The 23,039-nt window shown below is 40.4% G+C and overlaps 1 protein-coding gene across 2 annotated transcripts in view; it reads left to right on the top strand.

Moving 5' to 3' along the window:
- Positions 1–23,039, top strand: part of TAFA2 (TAFA chemokine like family member 2) — a 262,989-nt gene that overhangs the window by 150,328 nt on the left and 89,622 nt on the right. For both annotated transcript variants that reach the window (XM_075205297.1, XM_075205296.1), the window contains exon 2: positions 2,186–2,241. The gene's annotated coding sequence lies outside the window, so the exon portion shown is untranslated. The remainder of the gene's footprint in view (positions 1–2,185; positions 2,242–23,039) is intronic.

Here is a 23,039-nt window from a genome sequence, read left to right as displayed (position 1 = left end):
TTAATTCATTAATAAAAAAGGAAAGGAGATTACCTTTTTGATTAATAAAGCTGCAAAGAACGGATGTGGGGGGTTTGTACTCAGTATACTCAATAACATTTTATATGGAAAATGTGACTTTTGCATTTATTAATAAAACTGTCGAGACACCATTCTCTCTTGTGTATACAACATTTCATTACATCATATTGTTTATGAATAGTATATTGCAACTTTTGCATTTACTGATAACACTGTCGCATCTTTATGTTATTGTGGGGCATAAGTATACACACTTGTACTGTTTTGTTTTGAGTTGGCGATATATTGAGATAATTGCAATTTATCATACAGACGTAACTCTTACACTCTTGAAGAGTGTAACTGGCACGTACCTTTCCAGCAGATTTTACATTTTCGACCGTCATCAGCGGTCTGAGCTTCTCATTAAATGAGGTAGAGTTTTGATCTGGCAGTAGACAGAGAAGATGAAGAATCTGCAGAAAAATGTAAGTGCTAGATACAAACTTATAGAGCGTGTATCTAGCAAATGATTTGACATAGGATATGGATCATGGTCAAAAAGGTAATTTCTGAGAATGCAAAGTATGTGGGCAAGGAGTAATTTTAAAATTCTATACAATACATTCAGAATGCAGTAATACCATAGATAATATATAGTTTGTTTATCCAGACAGAGTTTTCCATTTATTTCAATGCACTCATTTATTGTAATGGAGTGTAGTGCACACTATTGCAATGAATGTGCCATTAAAGTGAATAGGAAAAACTCTGAGATTTTCAAAATATCGCTGGTGAAATCATACTTTTTAAATGATATGATTTAGATTGAAAATGGCTGTTTGATAAATTAGAGCATTTGAACAATGAATTCCATTTTTTGGTAATTTGTAGTTATTTTGACTAATTTAAGGTAATATTGTCTGTAAGGAAAGAAAATTGTATCTGTGCTTGCTAACTGGTAAAATAGACATGTTTTATCAGAAAGAAGATGTTGATGGTAAAAAAAAAACATTGACAGATGGCAAAGGGCACCTAACAAGTGATATAATGCATTGATTTGAAGTATTTGTAAAAGGCTGGAACTATTTCTGTGAATTAGCTTCATGTCCCATGTCTTTTTCTTTAATATTACACTGTTTTATAGTTCTCTTTACATGTAACATTATTGTTATTTAATGCATTTAATAAAGTGGAATTTGGGAGACTTGTGTAATTGAAAGATGATTAACAATTAGTTTATAATTTAGTTTGTATCAGGTTTGCAAAGAAAGACCCATGAACCCAACAAAATGACATGGCAACACCTATTTTGGGCGACTTACCCCTAGTCCACTTTTGGCCAACCTCATCCTAAAAAAACATACCTCCATATATAGCATAAAGAGGATATTCCCCAGCAGGGACACCTTATTAATTGCAGCTGGCAGCTGACTAATTGAATTGTGCTTAGGGAAAAGAAACATATTACATTATGTCCATAGCTCTTATAATATATCCAGGCAGCATTTAGTTTAATGCACCCATCCATTTAAATGGGGAAATTAATTTCTAAGTGTAGTGCACATGCTGGAAATGCTATTTAAATGAAGGTACTATTAAAGTGAATGATAATAGCTTTGAGATTTACAAAATATCGCTGGTGAAATCACACTTTTCAAATTGACCAGGTTCTAGTTCAGAGATAGGGATAGTTTGGATCAAAATAAAACAGCTTTTGACTTTATGTAACAGAGGGTTCCCCTAGCAACCCCATATTTGCTATGGTCAGTTTGTGATAACATGGCATATAGTTTTCTACTGAAACTATTTTTATTTACAAATGCATTATATATGTGCTTCAGGTGTGCTTTATCAAAGGCAAGAAAACTTTTGTGCCTATGTGATCCATGTGTTTCTAGTGTGCTCCATAAGACAAGTTGTGTCAATTGTATCTCATTACAAATTTTAAAAGTGTTTTGTGAGCGAATACATTTAATACTTAAAGTCAAAAACAATTTAGATATGAGGATCACATCATATAAACAGTATGGCTCCCAATAATGAGAATTTGACTTTTACATTTTCTTAATTAAGAATTTTGGATATAAGTTGATACTTTTCTAGGATATTAAGAAATATTAGGATGTCAAAAAATTCTTCAGAGATTTGTCTACAAACTAACAACTCATAATTTGTTTTGCAGATGTTTAAAGCATTTTCTTGTGTGCCTGGCGGGAATCTGGATTTTGAATGAAGGAGGTAAGTCCATGGCAAATTTTGACACTTTGTGTGAAGTAGGGCATGATACTGCTGTTAGGTATTGGCGCACTTCTGACATTATGTATCTATGAAATCATAGAGATATATTTAAAGCTTCAACTAGTAGAGCTGGAACATTTAATGCAATATTCCCAAACGATACCATAGCACACTGGACTGAATTGAAATTGGAAGATATTTGTTATGCAGATGTTTCAGGGATACAATCGCCCAATTCTCAAGGCAGAAGGGGCTTTAGCAAAACTAGCTTACTTTTACTCAACCACAAATTGGCAGAGGACTGAAGTAAACATTTATTTCAATAGGAGGTCTTTTGAACTATCCAGGCATAATTTTAAATGCACAAATACCAATGTTAAAAACACTACAAAAAACAAATGTGAAACTTGAAATGAAGATAGTCCCAACATCCAGAAAAAACATCCAGCAGTTCAGGGGTATAGATACCAGCACTCTCAATGTGTTTCACATTGTGACTTCCTTGATTGGCTAATTGCCTGTCAGCCCTGTCTATTTAAATCACCTGGCTCCCTACTAAGGTGCCAGATCTTCAGTTCTCCTTACCTGTTAGGATGTGTCCTCTGCTCTGGCTCCTGTTTATTGCTTTCACCTCGTTATTCTGTGGATTCAGCCATCATGCTGCAGATTGTTGTGCTTCAACTCTGACCCTGCTTCAGGGCTTCCAGCTCATCGGGACCTCAGTGCTTCACCATCCTGCAGCCTGTTGCTCTCCTGTATACTTCTGTATCACGTCCACAGTCAAGACGCTGCCGCCACTCTGCAGATCATTGCGCATCACCTTTGACCCTACTCATGGGCTTCCAGCTCATCATGACCTCAGCGCTTCCTCATCCTGCACCCTATTACTCTCCTGTGTTTACCTGTGTCTCCTCCACAGCCAATACGCTGCCGCCAATCTGCAGATCATTGCGCATCTCATCCAAGCCAGCTCCAGGACTTCTAGCTCATCAGGACCTCAGTGCTTCAATATCATGCAGCCTTGCTCTTTTGTGCATACCTAACTCACCTTCCCCACGGTCTAGATGCTGCTGTCTCTCTACAGACCATTGTGCCTCTACTCCGATCATACTCCAAGGCCATCCTGTTCACTAGAACCTCAGTGCTGCAGCACTCCATAGACTGTTGCTCTCTGTGGTTATCTAGAACTACCCCTTACCTGTTGGTCCCACCTCAGCGCTCTGACATATCAGCATTGCCACCTTTATCTTCTGACCATCCATCTAGTCTCCCTCATCCTTTCTGGAGGTAGTATCCACCTGAACAGACTTTGAGGCCCATCCTGACTCTGAATCCGTGACAGGTAGCCTTTAATTCACAAGACAAAATGCGTGGAGAGTGCTGGTATCTATACCCCTGAACTGCTTGATAATTTATCTGGACTCTGGGATGGGATTTCCCACACTGTACAGTTGCTTCTGTTGTGGATACAACAACACACATTCCCTAGAAGATTCCAGCTAAGCCTATATCTATACTCTATATTGTGAGTGCAATGATATATGTGTTTTTATGTTAAAGTTTGGTTATATGAAAATACTACACTATATAGTTTTCTGGTTTGTGCTGTGAGGTAACAAGGAATAACAAGTGGTACAGTGAAATCCAAGAAAGAATACAGATAAGCCTAAATTGTTTTCTATCTAGTTCGCCTACACACAGCCACTGGATGTTTGGTGTTGGGAATTGAGGTTTAACATTACTACACTATTGCTGGTTTCCATTACCTTTATATGTGTTCCCATATGGTGTGGAACCTTGTAATGTACCTAGGTAACTATTGATGCTATTGATACGCCACACTAAACGGAAATATTTGTTGGTACGCGTGTAGAATACCACCATTTTTTAGGAACTGTTTCCTGAAATACTACACTATTAAATGCCCTACATCCTCTTCTTTATATATATATATATATATATATATATATATATATATATATATATATGTATATATATATATATATATATATATATATATATATATACTTTTTTTTTTTAAATACATATATATATATGTATATTTGTATATATGTGTGTGTTGTTTTATTTAAATCACACCTAACCATATTGTAATGCTTACTGAAGAGGCACCTGAAATCTATTATATTTTCCGAATTCCTTACATTTCTGCTGCCTTTGAAACAGTTTTAAGTTGAACTTGGCTTCTATTTATAATGCTTGCCCTGGACTTTTTCTGTTGATCAAGATTTGCAAGATCTAGGTTGTGCATCAGTCAGAATAGGATCAAAACACATTTCCTCTCCTATTGGGAAACATGCACTTTGTTGAAATCTATCCCACACAAGAGTGCTCTTGGGAAATCACTGTTTCACCGCAGTGTCACATTCAGTGTGGTACAGTTTTCTTGCAGCTCTCTGAGATGTGCACTTGAGATGGTTAAAACACTTTCTTTGCTTTGTGGGAAATATGAGCTATTCGTTTCTGTCAATGGCCTTTATAGCAGGAGTGGTAAGTCAGGAAATGTGAAAACACAGCACAATTCAAGTCCCATTGCTTTTACAACTGACAATAATAAAAAAATATTATTTTTATATCATTACTTTTGTATTTCCAACAATAGTAGAGCAATTGATTCCAATTCAGTTATTTGGTTTATTTTTGAAATTGTGAAAATATTACTCCAAATCATAGATCCATTCATGCAGTAATCCAGATTAAAAAGTAAATGTTATAATTTTGTATTTGTCTAAGAGTATTTATATACCAACTACTGCCTTTAAATTAATTCTTTGTTGAGGAAATAATCGATAAAATTGTTCCAAGGTGGTATCTGAATCCCTTAGGTCTGTGCTAGATTGATAAATCCCACTTAGATCTGTTAGAGATTTAGGGGGGTATTCAATTGTTTGTTTTAACGCGCTAAAAGCAGCTGCCTTTGCCATAGAGCGTGATATGTCCATTGGTACTTCATAATGGTACATCATAATCTCAACACTAAATATTTAGGTTTAGATGTTAAGAGCCTTTATTAGGCTGAATTCTGTTTCAGCATTTAGAGCAAATACACGTAAAGGGTACAAACCATGTTGCGATGCAAGGAGTGCAAATTAAGCTTTTTGCATGCTGGGAAAATACTGCCACCTTTTGCATCTTGTGCACAAATACTTGAGAGTTTGATTTTAACACTGCAATTTAAGGATGAGCTAGGACCAGGGGTGGGCTGGTCCTAGCTCCTGATAGATAGAATGTTATAGTTTGCTATAGGCAACATCTCCACTTTTTCAAACCCGCATTTTAGTAAATATACCCATAGATGTTTTTCCACACCTATAAAATCCCGGTGGTCTAGCGGGTAACCAGTCTCCTATATCTTTATCCCATTTTCTTTAAAGCAAGATAACTGTGAGTTAGTAAAGTTTTTATGGATTTTCTTCATGCTCCCAAAATCTTAAATTGCTTAAGAATTAACAATATAAAATCATTAGATGAACTATTACGTTTTGATTCTGTAATAGGATTCTCAAGTGCAAAACTTGAAATAATAGACAAGTACTGTTGTTCTAAAATGGCTAAAGCTTTATTACACAACAAGCAGAAGGCACTTAGTTGCAGTAATGTTGTTCAGTTCAGATCAGTTCTTAAATGCTCAGTCTGGTGTACCCTGTTGTCTTCATTAGATACCTGATTGATATTCTAAATGGCTCTGGCCACATGCACAGCTCCAACTGAGGTTAATTAATTCTTTACAAGTTTTCCCTTTTATAGGTCAGACTCCAGACTTTCCAAAAATTCATAGCAATAACATGTATTGCTACATGCTAAATTAGCAAGCCTAAGCAGTTTTCTATTACAGTTTGCAGGCAGTTTCCATACCTTTATGTGATTTCCTGACCTTTAACACAAATACATTGTCACAAATATCACATACACTTTGTAACCATTCTGTATAGTTCATAAACACTATTAACCATTTCCTTACCTATTCAAAAACCAGTAAATGTACTTTTATTTTATTTTCCAATTGTAATAAACTGTCTGTTCATTCATCTTACATCTTTAAGGGCCGTTTCAAATAAATCCAACAGCTAACCTCTGCTTTAGAATTGATCTATCATATCTTGAGCTTGTGTATTAAACATTTATTTTGTGGATCATTTCTTTCTGAAATGTATTAGTTGCCCTTTCGATATTTACATTTTCCCCACTTATGGTGGGCACTAGTAAAATGCAGATAGGCATGTGAATCTAATTATTTTCTATAAGTAGATGTCGCAATTGTTTCATTCTGTATTTCCAGTATCAAATCCAGAATGTTAATGAAAGTTCAACTATATAAATGTGAATGTGAGATTAAACTTGTTGGTGTTGAGAGAGGAAACAAACTCATTTGCTATGTTGGAGACCCAAATAATTAAATGTTCAATTAGGAAACTCTATATTAAAGATAAAAATCAACAAAACAGATAAATTGGCAGTTGGAGAATCAATGCCAGAAATTATAGGACATCCGGGACTTGTGATAAGTGACTTGTGGATTTTGGATAGGTGATAGTAATTATAAATAACAGGAAATGGAATGTATAGGATCTTCCACTCTTCGTTGGATATGATCCCATCTTCTAAGCCTTTAACCAACAAGAACTTTAGTTCCAGCAAATAATGTTGGGGGGAATTAGTTTCATATCGAAAGTGACATCCCTAATTGTCTCAGTGCCTCTGCATTTCAGTCCACAAGGTCTTGGATAACTACTTTGCCACCTTTATCTGCAATCTGTAATCACAATTAGTGGACCTTCCATAGGTTTCATAATTATCTTTTCGCTTCAAGTGAGATTCCTATATTTAGATCTAGGTATTCTACCTTGTTGTTTTAAATAATCTAACATTACTTTATAGAAGCACTCTACATTGACATTCTTGGATTATATTGGGAATAATTCTGATTAATGTTATATATTACAAGGCTCAGGTTCATAGTTATATGATTTGACATTAATTGATTCTCTCGTCCCCAATTCCTTTTGTTCCTTTCCACCATATGAATGTTTTCTAACCCATCTATCCTTTTGAAGTGGAGATAATAAATCTTTTTGCTGGGATTCTTTTTTTCCTTTTTTTGGTGGTAATCCCCACTCTGATTTTGTGTTGTGTGATGATTCCCCAAGAGTACTCAACTTTTTATTGTTATAAAGATTAAGAGAGAGTATTGCTGTCCTTTACATTCTTGTTTCACTTCTTTTACATTCCTCTAAGTCATGTCGGAATATTTCAATTTATTTTCATCCAAAATGTTCTCATATTGATCTACTCTTTTATTTACTAATCTATCTCGCTCTCTATAAGGACCGAATTCTTTAAAGTTTTCCAACTTGGTTTTGACATTTTCAATCTCCTTCTCCAAGGTTGAAACCTGGTTTGTTCTATATTTAACCAATAAACTCATAAGAGTAAATGAACAGTAATCTAATGACTTGTTCCAATCCTCTCGAAATTGTGGAACAGCTTATCAAATTCTGAACTACCTTCTTAACCACACTAAACTATTTTACTTGATTATAATCCTCTACACTAAGTGCATATTTCCACCCACATTCACCTTCTATTGGGTGCTGTACTTTTCAGAGTCACTCTCCTGTATGCCATGGGACACCTCATTTCACAGCGGGTGTTCGATGCATAACAGGCAGGTAAGTAGAAAGTGATAAGATTGGGGGCATTTATATTGCAGCCTTTTCAACCTAGGACAGTGCATACAGCAGGTTAAAGTGAAGATGAAATGAGCAGGGGAACAGAATTCTTAAGCTCCACATGCAGTAAGGTAGCTGGACCCGGTCCAACTTAAAACCCCCCTAAGCGAACTCCTGGGGCTCTAACTTAATGACCTTAGATGGGTTGTTCTAATTGGTTAGGATATTGAATTGTCAATAATAACTTCAACATTACCCTGAAACAATATGGAGGTAATTTACAAATGCACTGCAAAACACCTTGAAGTGCCTAGATGATCTACTCTCCACTTTCAGGAGTTGTCTGTACAATCTAGAAGTGGGAGAACAGATGAAAAATCTGAAGCTCATTTTGCTAAAGTTCAAATGTTACAACAATGCCAAAGCTACAAGTTTAGAATCCCCCTTTCATTATTTTTAAGTTTTACATTCTCCTGAAATACTGCCCAGTTTAGCCTTATTTACTGTTACTGTACGTTTTAAATAAATCATGAGAGTGATATGACATTAGGGCTCTCCTCCAGCGTGTAACATGAAAAGCAAAATGCATCCCATTAAAATTGTAGAACGAGACTAAAAGACCATCCGCTCTGAACTGGTGGACAATTCATGTCCTTTTGTATAGTGAAAAGAGCCATGTGCCCTTCCTCACAGCAAGGAAAACACATAAAAATATGCTCTCTTCAACTGTGTATCTACTTTCAACACTCTTTCTTTGTAAAATGAAACAGGCTTTGTACTATTCTTTAAAACTAGGCACACTTATGTGCCTACACCATACTTAGGAGCACCCTCACTCCACCCAAATCATATAATTGCCAAGCTCTTAAAACAATTCCCAAAGACACGTTGCTTATGATAAAGTCATCTAACCACATCAATTGCGGTACTGGTTTGCTGGAGTTTGTCATGTCATATCATACAATCTCCATCATGTCACTTTTACTGATTTTTATTATAATGTACTTTTTTGCATTTGCAATATTTCCTTTCAATAAATATTAACTTATCCCATTTATAATAAGAATAGATGGTGAAAATTACATTTAACAGGCAGACAAAGGGGAAATGTGCATTTGTTCAAAACGGAAACATAGAAAAATTTTCAGGAACAAAGATGTCTACAGATAACTCTTTAAAACCTAGTGGGACTGTTCCAGGAACTTAGGGTTAGTTGGCAACTGTGAATTCCATCAAACAGAAAAGACACAAGTGCTAGTTGTAAATGGTGCACATACAGTCCTTATATATTTTTTGAAATCATTAATGTGTTTGACATGTATCCTTTCGATTCATTAAAATTTTACTTTTATTTCTATATACAATAAAAGATTTTAGTTAAAACAGCAAAATATTTGTGCAAAAATGTGAATAAAGGGATTCTCTTTATTAGTTCAGATCTCCCAACAATCTAGATCAGGAGTTAGAGGTATGTTATTACTTATTTGCCCAAAGTTTATTAAATATATGCTATAATGTGTATTGGCAGCATGCCTTCTGAAGTTTCTGATAAATAAATTCTATCAAATGTTTGATAGGGTACAGCACTCCCTAAATGTACATATAGCTGCCAAAAGAAAACTAGGTAACCCCTGTCCCTTTAAATAAATCGTAGAAGAGTAAAGATCCTTGGCGCTAGATGAAATTTGTGGTATGAAGTAAAGATGAAATTTAATATTGTTTCACAATGGGGCGTATTCAATTGTTCCTCCGGCCGCCGGAAAAACGAGCGCTCTAAAACTATTACCGTTTATACAGTAATTACTCGCTGAATTTCATCTCGCAGCTCCCTGAGCTGCGAGATGAAATTCAGCGAGTAAACTACCGTATTAACGTTTTTTGCGCGCAATATTAACGTATAAACGGTAATAGTTTTAGAGCGCTCGTTTTTCCAGCGGCCGGAGGAACAATTGAATACGCCCCAATGAGTTCAAGTTCTGGCCAGAACTATATACATATAGATAAATTCTACCCTTCCTGGTTTTGTTGAAGCATTTAAAGTATAGAATCATGGGCGTCTCACATTATTTGTAGGGCATCCCTATGTTGTTCATATAGTATATTATATGCTCCTCAAAAAAATGTTTCCCTTGTAAACAAAGATTGTAACCGATTTCCATACATGGCTCTCTGTATCAATACCGGTGTGGGGAGTGATTTGCTGACTACCTAATTAGGCGCTAATATTTGATCTTCAGTGTTCAGGAGAAGTATTGTTGTAAATTAGATCAATAGTATACACAGCAAAACACCGACGCGCGTTTCGCTGGAATTGCTTCTTCCAGGCACAAGGAATTACACCTCTTGGCTTGTGCCTTCTTCTTCACCACAAATACAGTCATCATACTTCCTAAACTTATGTGTTCTGACAGAAATATTGGTGCACAGCAGAACCAAAGCTGGATTTGCAGTGTGTCTAAGCTATTTTGTGTATTGTAAATGACTTCCTATGTTTCTAACTTAGCTAAAATAAGCCTCTAAAGGACTGCTAACAGGGAAAGGATTAAACCAGTTGCAGCTGGCAGCATTTCGTTTTTTTACATGCATGTACTGCACATTCTGCTGGAGATTTAAAAAATAGGCTTCAAAGATTTACATTCATATTAAATGCTATGAAAACTGCTATAAATGCTCCAGTAAACCAGTACATCATTCTGACATATGCATTTGAAGTTTTCAAGGATTACCCAAGACTTTATGTGGATAGGTAATTATGCCAATGAATCATGACTTTAACCCTTAATGACCAGGGTACTTTGTGGCATCATGACTAGACACAATCTAGCACATTTTATTCTTTAATGATAACCTAAGTTTTCTTTAGAAAAGCATTTCTAAATAAATATGTATTTATTGTGAGAATTATACAAACTAAATTGGACAAATTGGATAAATTGGATAAACACAGTAAAAAAAAATAAGCTTTTTCATTTTTCTATTCATGATTATTTTTTACATAATTAGTATAAGAAATATATCTTAAACTGTAATCGTTATATCTCTTGTTTATTTTAACACTTTTAGAGGTTGATGCAGAGTGAGTGCTATGCCATTTTGCATAGTAATCTTGCGTAAAATCCCTTTGTGTATGTCCAGGCAGCACTCATATGCGCCTATTCAGATTTATGTGACTCTGGCAATTACTCAGGCCCAGTGCTACCATTAAGCAGCTTTAGGCAGCCTACATGCAAAGAAACAATTGAACTGCGCACTAACCAAATAAATATGCTTTATCCTGTCAAAGCAGCTAAATTCAAGTTTGCAAGGTGATCCAAACTTGCATTAAGGTATAGAAAATATTGGAGAACCAGCGCTAATAGACAGTTGGGTATGACAATAAGTATGTATATATAGTATATGACTGATGTTTAAATGAAAAAGGGTGACTTTAATTCCTCACTCAAATGTAGACAAAAACACATAATATAGTATGAATCAAAAATAGGAATCAAAAACGTTACCAAAAAGAGACATAAACAAGAACAAACAAATGCGAAATGGATTCCAAATCAAATTGAGCATAGATAAAGTCCTAAAAAAGTATTTTCAGAAATCCTAAATGAAAAAATTCCAACCATCTGACTTCTCTAAATTGCACTAGAAAGTCTCATAATAATATGATGTCCCAAAAATTGAGGTAAAAAAGGAGTCTCGAAATATACAGAAAGAGTGGAGGATTTTGGGCCCACTAGCGCTCAGAGTACTTGCGGTGTAGTTGAAGCAGAGGCTGGGGTTCCCTGTGTGCTGATCCTGGTGAGGTAGTCGAGCTCTGGTACTGCCGTTGGTTTGAAAAACCTCATGTGCTAGGTGGTAATGGTGTGCGTTCCTGTCACGGGCACTAGGAGTCTTTACCCAGGGATCACCAGATGGTAGGCTTACCAGAGCAATGTAGATGGTAATAGGGTACTCTGGTAGCTGGGTGATCACGGAACATGAAATGATGGCCGATGAGATGCTCAGGAAAGTCTATGACTAGCAACACTGGTAATAATGAGATAATAATACACAAGGAACTGTATGGACAAGAACACGTGAATATAGTCAGTGGTCTGCGATAGCAAGTTGTACCACTGCTATAGTGAGGAGGAATGTCCAACAGAAACAAGGAGGTGGTGAGAGTCAGCGGTCTGCGGGTAGCAAGTTGTACCGCTGTCTGAGTGAAGGAATGGAATCCAAGTGGAGGTATCCAGGTAGTCAGTGGTCTGCGGTAGCAAGTTGTACCACTGCTATGTGAGAGGAGGATGGAACAGGTGATACCGGAAACAGGGATCAGTGGTCTGACATCAGCAAGTTGTACCACTGAATATATATGTGAGGAGGTGCACGGGGGAAGACTGCAACACAGGATATACACAGGCACCTTATACACGATCCACAGTAATATGCACAATATAGATATATATATGGATATAAATGACTGAGCAGGTCTGCAATCTAGAAAGTCTCTTGAAGTAGTCCAGCACAATGATAACACAGTCAATGATGGCAATAGACTCAGCGGATAGCAGACTCCAGAGAGAACCAAACACAGTCCAGCAAGATATGCAATACACAGCACAGTCAATGAGAAGTATGCATACCGTGGTTCAGCAGTAGCAGTCAGATGGGATTGCAGCGGTACCTGAGCGGCTGGAGACCGACTGGATAGGAAGTCCCTGGATAGGTGAGGCAGCGGTCTAGCACAGGTGAGTAGACCGGCAGGGACACGAATCCACAGGAGTCAGCAACACGTGGAACTGGACTCATAGGGGACCCAGGAGAATGGAGATGATCCAGCAGAGGGTAGTAGATGAAATACAAATCCAATGCTGACAGGAGGGTAGAGGCCAGTGGAACACGTGAAGGCGTGGAGAGTGGATCAGCAGGAGATGGACGATAGCGCTGACCACAGCGGCAGGACTCAGCGGCACACGGAGGTAACCAGTAGCAACCACAGGAACCAACAGCGATGGGAAACAGGAGTGCAGCGCAGGGCAGGAGCTGTAGATCACGAAGTGCAGCAGATGGTAATGAAAGCGGCAGTCTCGAGGAAGTCACAGCAAAGATGAGATGAGACTGTAGTGCACGGAGGCAGCGGATAGTAATCAGCTGGCAGTCACGATGTTGAACACAGGCGAGTTGCAAGCAGGAGGCTGTAGTGCACGGAGGCAGCAGATAGTAGTCAGCTGGCAGTCACAATGATGAACACAGGTGAGTTGCCAGCAGGGGCTGTAGTGCACGGAGGCAGCGGATAGTAGTCAGCTGGCAGTCACGATGATGAACACAGGCGAGTTGCCAGCAGGAGACTGTAGTGCACGGAGGCAGCGGATAGAAATCAGCAGACAGACTTGATGAGAAGCAGGTGAGTGAAGTAAAAGCTGGAGTGCACGGAGGCAGCGGATAGCAATGAGCAAACAGTCACATTGATATAAAATAACGTTGAAGTGGTTTAGAAGACTGTAGTGCACGGAGGCAGCGGATAGGAATCAGCAAACAGTCCTGATGATACAGTTGATGGTAGAAGTGGTTTAGAAGACTGTAGTGCACGGAGGCAGCGGATAGGAATCAGCAAACAGTCCTGATGATACAGTTGATGGTAGAAGTGGTATGGAAACCACAGGAATAGAAGTGGTTTGGAAACCACAGGAATCAGCAGCGCTGAATACACGAGGAATACAGGAACACCTTCAGAGACTCATGAGGAATGAGACTCCAAGATCAGGCAACGTGGTGTTGACCACAGGTGCTTAATATAGGGAGGTTGCCTGATCTGCCAATTGAGTTAAAGGGGTATACACTGAAGTATAGAAAAGGGCTGCGCATGCGCAGACCCTCAGGATGGTGGACGACCACGGTTCCTAAATGTCCGGGAAGAGGCACTCACGGTCCGGTGAGTGACAGTACCCCCCCTTTTAAAGGTGGGCACAGAACGCCTGGAACCGGGCTTGTCCGGATTTTTGGAGTAAAACTTCTTCAAAAGGGCAGGAGCATTAAGATCTTCAGCTTTGATCCAAGAGCGCTCCTCAGGACCAAAGCCCTTCCAATGAACGAGGAAGTGGAGGACTCCTCGCGAAATTTTTGCATCTAGTACCTCGGTAATCTCAAAATCCTCCTCCTGATGAACTTGAACTGGCTGCGGAGCTGAGGGAGGAGTTGAAAAACGGTTGATAATAAGAGGTTTGAGCAAAGATACATGGAAGGCATTAGAAATCCGAAGACTCTTAGGAAGAAGGAGTTTCACACATACTGGATTGATAACTTGAATGATCCTATATGGACCAATAAAACGAGGGGCGAATTTCATGGATGGAACCTTCAAACGAATATTTTTTGTGGATAACCAGACACGATCTCCAATTTTTAGTGGTGGAATAGCCCGCCTCTTCTTATCAGCGAAAGATTTATATTTGACAGATGTCTTCTTTAAACAGGTTCTGACCTGAGACCAGATATTTTTAAAGGTCTGACAAACAGTTTCCACCGCAGGAACTTGGGTGGGCGGGAGGGCAGGAAATTCCGGAAAAGACGGATGGTGACCGTAGACCACAAAGAATGGAGTTTTGGATGATGACTCATGGTACATGTTGTTATGGGCGAACTCAGCCCAAGGGAGTAACTCTACCCAGTTGTCTTGATTGGCTGATGAAAATATCCTTATAAAAGTCTCAAGATCTTGATTGACACGTTCGGTTTGTCCATTGGATTGTGGATGGTAAGAAGATGAGAGTGCTAATCGTATGCCCAAGGTTTTACAAAGGGCTCGCCAGAATCTGGACACGAATTGTACTCCTCTATCAGACACAATCTCAGATGGACATCCATGGATACGGAAGATCTCTTTAATGAAATGTTCAGCCAGGATAGACGAGGAAGGCAAACCAGACAGAGGGATGAAATGAGCCATCTTCGAAAATCTGTCCACTACCACCCAAATAGTGTTATGGTTCTTACTAGGTGGTAAGTCAGTAACGAAATCCATACTAATATGGGTCCATGGTTTGGACGGAATGGGTAGTGGTCGCAGCAACCCTGCTGGGGTTCTGCGGGAGGATTTGAATTGCGAACATAATTCACAGGAAGCAATGAACTCTTTGACGTCTCTCCTCATTGAAGGCCACCAGTAACTTCGAGAGAGGATCTCAAAAGTCTTGTGTTCACCGGCGTGTCCAGAAAAACGAGAGGCATGGAACCACGAAAGGATTTTCCTCCTTAGAGTAGGAGGCACGAGGGTCTTCCCAAATGGTAGCGTTTTGGTGGATGAAGCAGCCAGTGAGATACATTTGGGGTCTAGAATGGTATGGTTGGAAACCTCTTCTATATCAGAGGACGTAACAAAGGCTCTAGATAAGGCATCAGCTTTTTTGTTCTTGGCAGCTGGTTTGAAGGTAATTATTAATTCAAAACGGGAAAAGAAAAGAGACCATCTTGCTTGACGAGGGTTCAAGCATTGGGCAGACTGGAGATATGACAAGTTCTTATGATCCGTGAAGATCGTCACCGGATGGCGAGCTCCCTCCAACAAGTATCTCCATTCCTCTAATGCGGCTTTGATAGCCAGTAATTCCTTGTCTCCGATGGTATAATTCTTCTCTGCGGGTAGGAGACCCCGAGAATAGAAGGCACAAGGGTGGAATTTTTGCTGTTCCGAGCGTTGGGAGAGAATAGCTCCTAAGCCCACATTAGAGGCATCTACTTCTAGGAAAAAGGGGAGTGTCACATCAGGCTGACGAAGGATTGGAGCCGAAGAGAAGGACTCTTTTAATGTTTGAAAGGCTTGAATAGCCTCAGTAGACCATTGCTTAGGATTAGCCCCTTTTCGAGTCAGGGCCACAATAGGAGATGCAATGGAAGAAAAGTCTTGAATGAAGCGTCTATAGTAATTGGCAAAACCTAAAAAATGCTGGATCGCACGAAGAGTAGTTGGCTGGGGCCAATGTAGTACAGCATTTACTTTGTCAGGATCCATCTTCAGACCAACTCCGGAAACAATATACCCCAAGAATGGAATCTGGGGTAATTCGAATGAACATTTTTCTAATTTACAGAACAATGAATTTTTCCGTAGCCTGGAGAGGACTTCTGCCACATGTTGGTGGTGAGAAGGCAGGTCCTGTGAAAAAATCAATATGTCGTCCAGGTAGACGACGACACATACATATAATAAGTCCCGAAAAATCTCATTGATGAAGCCCTGAAAAACAGCGGGGGCATTACATAGCCCGAAAGGCATTACCAGATATTCGTAATGCCCGTCTCTGGTGTTAAACGCTGTCTTCCATTCGTCACCGGAACGGATTCTGATTAAATTGTAGGCACCACGAAGATCCAACTTAGTAAAAATACGGGCTCCCTTGATGCGGTCAAATAGCTCAGTGATCAACGGAATGGGATACCGATTCTTGATAGTAATGGCATTGAGTCCACGAAAATCTATACAAGGGCGTAATGATCCATCCTTCTTTTTGACAAAGAAGAACCCAGCTCCAGCGGGCGAGGTGGAAGGTCGAATGAACCCACGCTGGAGGTTCTCCCGTATATATTCAGATGTAGCTTGAGTTTCAGGTAACGAGAGTGGATAGACCCGGCCCCTGGGAGGAGTCTTGCCAGGAAGAAGATCAATCGGACAATCCCAAGAACGATGAGGAGGAAGACGTTCAGACTGAGCTTTATCAAAAACATCGGTAAATGAAGCATATTGAGGAGGGAGTCCCGGTGAAATAGCTGAGATGGAAGCTTGCTGTACCTTGAGAGGAATGACTTGGGAAAGGCAATGATGGTGACATTCAGGCCCCCAAGACGTGACTTGAGGGGTGCGCCAGTCAATCTGGGGAGAGTGACACTGAAGCCATGGAAGGCCTAGGACAATCGGACTTGTCGTAACAGGAAGAATTAAAAACGATATCTCTTCATGATGCAGAGCACCAATCTGAAGGGTTACTGGAGACGTACTCTGGGTGATGAGACCGTTGATGAGACGTGATCCATCGATAGCCGTCACAGTAATGGGAGTTTTTAAGGTAATCACTGGTAGAGACCATTGATTTACTAACGATTTGGAAATAAAATTTCCTGCTGCTCCGGAATCAATCAATGCCTGTGACTCAAAGGTTTTGGTAGCAAAGGAAATAGTCACATCAAAAGCGCAGACTTTAGATTTCATAGACGATGGAGAGGACTCCAGGGACCCTAACTTCACCTCTCCAGAACTAGTTAGGGCCTGGCATTTCCCGATCTCTTAGGGCAGGAGCTGAGGACATGAGTGGAATCAGCACAATAGATACAGAGTCTATTCTTGACTCTTCGTCTCCTCTCCTCAGAAGATAACTTGGAACGTCCTATCTCCATGGGAATCACAGCAGGTGACACTGGACGAAATTGAGGGTTAGAGCGAAGAGGTGCTTTAGCAGAAGTCGTTTTCTCAGCCTCTCTTTCACGAAATCTCATATCAACACGATGGCATAGAGAGATCAAATCTTCAAGGGACGAAGGAAGCTCTTGAGTAGTCAGTGCATCTTTAATTTTATCGGAAAGCCCCTGCCAGAAGGCGGCAACTAGGGCTTCAGTGTTCCACTGAAGTTCAGAGGCTAAGATCCTAAATTGAATGACGTACTGGCCTACAGTATGAGATCCTTGTCGCAGATGGAGGATGCTGGAAGCAGCGGAGGTCACACGACCTGGTTCATCGAACACACTTCGGAATGTAGAAATGAATTTGGCACTATCTTGTAATATTGGATCGTTCCTCTCCCACAGAGGGGAGGCCCAAGCCAGGGCTTGTCCTGAAAACAAAGAGATAAGATAGGCCACTCTGGAACGATGGGTAGAAAAATTTTGAGGTTGGAGCTCGAAATGGACTGAACATTGGTTAAGGAAACCCCTACAAGTTTTGGGGTCTCCATCGTACTTTGACGGAGTAGGCAGGTGAAGCGTGGAAGCTGTAGGCACCTGGGATGGCAATGGGGAAACGGAGGAAAGCACAGGAGCTTCAGTAGGAGCTGTCACAGTCTGTCCAGATGTTCCTTGGGAGGTTAATGACTGATAACACTGAAGTAACAGCTGTTGGCGGGCATCCTGTTGTTCCACACGGCTAACCAGATGTTGCAGCATCTCTTTGGCGGTAGGTTCCGCATCTGGGTCTGTCATGGCCTGATCTTACTGTCACGGGCACTAGGAGTCTTTACCCAGGGATCACCAGATGGTAGGCTTACCAGAGCAATGTAGATGGTAATAGGGTACTCTGGTAGCTGGGTGATCACGGAACATGAAATGATGGCCGATGAGATGCTCAGGAAAGTCTATGACTAGCAACACTGGTAATAATGAGATAATAATACACAAGGAACTGTATGGACAAGAACACGTGAATATAGTCAGTGGTCTGCGATAGCAAGTTGTACCACTGCTATAGTGAGGAGGAATGTCCAACTGAAACAAGGAGGTGGTGAGAGTCAGCGGTCTGCGGGTAGCAAGTTGTACCGCTGTCTGAGTGAAGGAATGGAATCCAAGTGGAGGTATCCAGGTAGTCAGTGGTCTGCGGTAGCAAGTTGTACCACTGCTATGTGAGAGGAGGATGGAACAGGTGATACCGGAAACAGGGATCAGTGGTCTGACATCAGCAAGTTGTACCACTGAATATATATGTGAGGAGGTGCACGGGGGAAGACTGCAACACAGGATATACACAGGCACCTTATACACGATCCACAGTAATATGCACAATATAGATATATATATGGATATAAATGACTGAGCAGGTCTGCAATCTAGAAAGTCTCTTGAAGTAGTCCAGCACAATGATAACACAGTCAATGATGGCAATAGACTCAGCGGATAGCAGACTCCAGAGAGAACCAAACACAGTCCAGCAAGATATGCAATACACAGCACAGTCAATGAGAAGTATGCATACCGTGGTTCAGCAGTAGCAGTCAGATGGGATTGCAGCGGTACCTGAGCGGCTGGAGACCGACTGGATAGGAAGTCCCTGGATAGGTGAGGCAGCGGTCTAGCAGGTGCAGCGCACAGGTGAGTAGACCGGCAGGGACACGAATCCACAGGAGTCAGCAACACGTGGAACTGGACTCATAGGGGACCCAGGAGAATGGAGATGATCCAGCAGAGGGTAGTAGATGAAATACAAATCCAATGCTGACAGGAGGGTAGAGGCCAGTGGAACACGTGAAGGCGTGGAGAGTGGATCAGCAGGAGATGGACGATAGCGCTGACCACAGCGGCAGGACTCAGCGGCACACGGAGGTAACCAGTAGCAACCACAGGAACCAACAGCGATGGGAAACAGGAGTGCAGCGCAGGGCAGGAGCTGTAGATCACGAAGTGCAGCAGATGGTAATGAAAGCGGCAGTCTCGAGGAAGTCACAGCAAAGATGAGATGAGACTGTAGTGCACGGAGGCAGCGGATAGTAATCAGCTGGCAGTCACGATGTTGAACACAGGCGAGTTGCAAGCAGGAGGCTGTAGTGCACGGAGGCAGCGGATAGTAGTCAGCTGGCAGTCACGATGATGAACACAGGCGAGTTGCCAGCAGGGGCTGTAGTGCACGGAGGCAGCGGATAGTAGTCAGCTGGCAGTCACGATGATGAACACAGGCGAGTTGCCAGCAGGAGACTGTAGTGCACGGAGGCAGCGGATAGAAATCAGCAGACAGACTTGATGAGAAGCAGGTGAGTGAAGTAAAAGCTGGAGTGCACGGAGGCAGCGGATAGCAATGAGCAAACAGTCACATTGATATAAAATAACGTTGAAGTGGTTTAGAAGACTGTAGTGCACGGAGGCAGCGGATAGGAATCAGCAAACAGTCCTGATGATACAGTTGATGGTAGAAGTGGTTTAGAAGACTGTAGTGCACGGAGGCAGCGGATAGGAATCAGCAAACAGTCCTGATGATACAGTTGATGGTAGAAGTGGTATGGAAACCACAGGAATAGAAGTGGTTTGGAAACCACAGGAATCAGCAGCGCTGAATACACGAGGAATACAGGAACACCTTCAGAGACTCATGAGGAATGAGACTCCAAGATCAGGCAACGTGGTGTTGACCACAGGTGCTTAATATAGGGAGGTTGCCTGATCTGCCAATTGAGTTAAAGGGGTATACACTGAAGTATAGAAAAGGGCTGCGCATGCGCAGACCCTCAGGATGGTGGACGACCACGGTTCCTAAATGTCCGGGAAGAGGCACTCACGGTCCGGTGAGTGACAGTTCCACTGTGGAACGCATGCTACTTCCTACTTTCTGTTTATCACTGTAATGTATCCCGACCAGTTTCATCACTCCTGTGACTTTTTCAAGGGATGTCTAGTTGATGTCTAATGGTTATATCTTATATACCAGCAGTAGATGAGTCTGATTGACGGGATTGGTCACCATATTCAGCTGTTTATACATACATGATAGGATTACTCTAAAACTCCACCTTAAAGGGCAAAAGTATCCATTAGCCAAGGTGGATTGTAAAGGTGGATTTTCAATTGACTAATATGAAAATAAATAAATAAATAAATCAATACAAACAGTTGCGGCAATAAAAATAAAAATAAAGTCAATTAAAATAATACATGAAGGCATGAAATGAAAATTAAATAATTTCAAACATACATATAAGTGTACATTAGTAAAAGAGGGGACAAGAATAGAGCCACATTTATATAAATATACATATATGTATATACAAGTTAACCCGTGCATGATACTCGTGCATTCTAGTCAAATCAAGCTACTTAAGGTCTTAAAAAGGTTCTTGTCATGCATTTGGACCTAGCCCAGGCCTCCTCAGGGAAGGAGCGTTAGTTCCCGACGCAAGCGGCCTTTTTAATGTGTGTTCATGAGGTAAAATTACCTCACGAAAATGAGTTTGACCCCTCAACTCGTAAATTTAGCCTTTACTACCCCTCCCACGGGGGAAAGGGGAGATGATGGAAGTTAACTGACTTGACTATTCTAATTTTTTTGTCAAATAATGTCAGTATACCAAATTTCAGGTCAATTGGATGAGCCCTTTCTGAGAAAATAGTTTTTTACACACACACACACACACCCTAACGCACGCCTCTACACATGTGTGTTCATGAGGTAAAATTACCTCACGAAAATGAGTTTGAGCCCTACCAAATTTCAGCCCTTTTTGAATTTTTTTCCCCACACACACTAAGAATTTAGTAGGTCAGTGTATAACTCTGCCCAGCAGGTGGCGCTGCAACTTGTTTTTTTTTTTCCACACACACACAGACGCCACTAAGCATTTATATATTAGATAAAAATATGGAAAAAGCTAATGTATATAGGAACCAATAAATTGAGTTCTGCATATTGCTACATTTTCATGCATTCCATAGGCTACCACTGGGGTTTATTGTCTCTATACGTCCCATATTTCTAGTTGTAAACGAGCATGAAAAATATATATATACAAATGGGGAGATAGATGTTTTGAATGTATCATTGGCCTCCTTGGATTAGAATGTAACCAGTAGGCACTGGGGTTGATTGATGATGTGAAGACTCGTATTATTCCGGTCAACTACAGTACCAGGTATTCCTCTGTCTTATTCAGGCAGGGTATTACCCTGGCTCACCCTGTTTTTTCATAGCCATGAATGATAGAAAAATGGGATCTATATTGTGTTTTAACTTGTAATGTTGTGAGACACTGTGTGTCTCCAGGCCTTTTTTGATGTTCCTTGTATGTTCACTAAGGCATACAGAAAATTATGCAATCGTCCTTCCTATATATTGTAAATGACAGGAACATTCAAGGAGATAAATAATGTCCTTGGTGTCACATGTCATAAAATCTTTTATGGTATATAGATTTCCTTTTTTGTTGAACTTGTATTTTTGAATGAGTTTAGTGCTTCTCTGTCTATGGTTCTTACATGTGATGCATCTACCGCAAGGATAGAATCCTGTAGCTTGGTGTTTGGAGGTGAAGTGAAGATTGTATTTGTTTATTTGGGGCTATGTAGCTGCTAACCTAGTGGTTCCCAAACTGTGCGCCTAGGCTCCCTGGGGTGCCTCGGCGATCTCACAGGGGTGCCTCGGTCAGGGCCAATGGTAAGCAAGGCGGGGGACTACTTTGTAGTTATTTTGGCTTATGGGTGCCTTGTAAAAATTATGGTGGCCCTAAGGCTACCATGAACTGAAAAAGTTTGGGATCCACTGTGCTAAACAATTGGGTCTTGAGATTTGGTGCCTTTCTAAAGACCATCTTTGGTTGATCTGATAGGGTGGTTTTCAAATCTGAGTTTTGTAGTAAAACGCCCCTTTGCTTTTTGGCTATATTCTTGATTTTGAATGCCAAGTTGCGGTAGCCAGTAATAAAGTAGATGTTATCTGACCTTGTACTGGATTCATGATTGTCTGATTTGTTGTAGATCAGCAGATTTTTTTTTTTAAGCTTGGTGGTTTCTATAAAGGCCTTGTCTACTGTTTCTGGATTGTAACTTTTTTCTAGAAATTGATTTCTGAGTTGTAGACCTTGGGTGTCGAAGGTGTCTAAATCCGAGCAATTCCTTCTGATCCGCCTAATTTGACCGAATGGAATGTCTGATAGCCATTGAGGATGATGGTTGCTTGTTGCCAAAATGAAACTGTTCACATATACTTGTTTATTGTATGTCTTAGTCTTTAGTTGTTGATTTTCAACATAAATGCACAAATCAAGAAATTCAATGGATTGATGACTGTACTTTGTAGTGAAATTGAGGTTATATGGATTTAAGTTAAGTTCTGTGATGAAGCTTTGCAGTGAAAGTTTGTCACCTTTCCATATAAAAATGACATTGTCAATGTAGCGTAGCGAGAGAACCAAATCCGCCCCTGCCTTAGGGTGGGACCAGATGTGCTCGATCTCCCATTTGCTCATAAAGAGTAGCATAGCTTGGTGCGAATCTTGTCCCCATGGTCATGCCTCTGATTTGAAGTTGAAATGTGTTTTGAAACCAAAAATAGTTGTGAGTAAGTATGAACTCTATACTGTCTAGAATGAATTGTGGTTGTTCCGGTTTAATGTTAGGATCTCAGAGGAGAAAATATGAAATGCTGGCTATTCCTTGTGTGAGATCTATGACCAT

This window comes from Mixophyes fleayi, chromosome 4 (genome assembly GCF_038048845.1).
Source record: "Mixophyes fleayi isolate aMixFle1 chromosome 4, aMixFle1.hap1, whole genome shotgun sequence".
Taxonomy (NCBI): Eukaryota; Metazoa; Chordata; class Amphibia; order Anura; family Limnodynastidae; genus Mixophyes; species Mixophyes fleayi.
Note: the sequence above shows the minus strand (reverse complement) of the source record. Positions and strands in the feature narration are given on the sequence as shown.